Source organism: Volvox carteri, assembly GCF_000143455.1.
Source record: "Volvox carteri f. nagariensis unplaced genomic scaffold VOLCAscaffold_143, whole genome shotgun sequence".
Taxonomy (NCBI): Eukaryota; Viridiplantae; Chlorophyta; class Chlorophyceae; order Chlamydomonadales; family Volvocaceae; genus Volvox; species Volvox carteri.
In genome coordinates this window covers 15,019-16,573 of record NW_003307686.1, presented here as the reverse complement: position 1 = coordinate 16,573, position 1,555 = coordinate 15,019, and positions in this window count along the sequence as shown.

The following is a 1,555-nucleotide window of genomic DNA, read 5'->3' as shown; positions in this document are numbered from 1 at the left end:
ATCATTCGGCTGCATACCGCTGGAGACAGTGCTGCAGCGGGTTTGCATTGTCCATGTGCCCCCAAAGGGCAAGGGGGCACAGGCACCCAGTGCCAGTGGGAAGGGTGGGAAGTCATGCAGGGTTGCGACTGGCAACAGCACAGCTGCCGAGCTGAACCCTAAGTTTGTCTTGAATGACCTGGTGGGGTTGCCCCCAGATGACCTGATTCCTGTTGTGAGTGAGGAGGTGATGGATGAGGTGAGGGCACGGAAGGATTTGCAGCCCTCGGCGGCTTGGGAAGAGCTTACCAGGGTCCTTATGGAAAAGGAAAAGGAGAAGCACTCATGGTTTAAGTAGTACTCAGTACTTGCGATGCTGGGATGGGTGGAGCCTGGAAGCGCATGCCTTGTGTATGCCTAAAGGAGACATGGATTTAGATACTGTGGATATTGATGTCGTTGATGACAACCAAGGTTGAGGTTTCATCAGCCAAGGTTGATGACAACCACTGGTTTGCTAGTGTCAATGGCAATGACAAACCTGGACCCGGAACCTGAATAACATGGTGGGTGAAGCCCTGGTGGAAGCTCATAGAGGAAACGATTTGAGATTGTAACACATGAATAAGGAACGATGCCCGCCATCTACTGCCGTCTAAAAGATAATAGCCTATACCCGACTGTCTATAGACAGTGTCTATATCCGACTTGTCTATAGATAACCGTCTATATCCACTTCGTCTATAGACGTAATCTATAGACGACCTGTCTATAGACGACTGGGTATAGACGGTCGTCTATGGGTCGTCTATTAGACGGTCGTCTATATCGTCTAAAAAACTCTTCTATAGACGAGCCGTCTAAAACTCAAAATAGTTCATCTATAGTCACGTGGAAAAGTTACAGACGCAGTGCTGGTCATCGACCGCAGTGGAAGCAGCTCACGAGTCACCCTCGACTCAGGCTCACCATACCACCTCACGGGTGACCGCTCCCTGCTGCACAACCATGTCCCCGCCGTCAATGCCCTCAGCACCATGGGTGACAGAGCTGGCGGGGGCCAGGCTGCAGGTAGCAGTGCTGGCAGAAGTGCCGCCACCATCACCAGCACCCGTGGCGGCAGCACCGCCGGCAGCCACACCGGTGGAGGCCAACTGAACGGCGACAGCAACGGCAAAGGGCAACCAGGCAACGGCAGCCCCGGGGCCACTGAATGCTCCGTCACCGAACTTGCGGCAGCACAGCGCCTGCACTGCCAGTATGGTCACATGGTCACCTCGGTTACCGCGTGCTGAAGCAGCTGATCAGCAAGCAGCTGGTGCAGGGACCACAGGTCACTCCAGCGGCACTATGACAGGCGGTGGAGGCCGTCTGCGAGGCCTGTGACACCGTGAAGGCCACCGCAACCGCCCACCCCAGCCACGGCAACCGGCCGTAGCACGCACTGGAGGTCGTACACTCTGACCTGTGTGGGCCCATGCCGACCACGGGCCGAGGGGGGGCACGCTACTTGCTGACGCTGCTGGATGGTGCCACTGGTCTGTCCGCCGTCCGCACGCTGGCCAGCAAGAGCCAA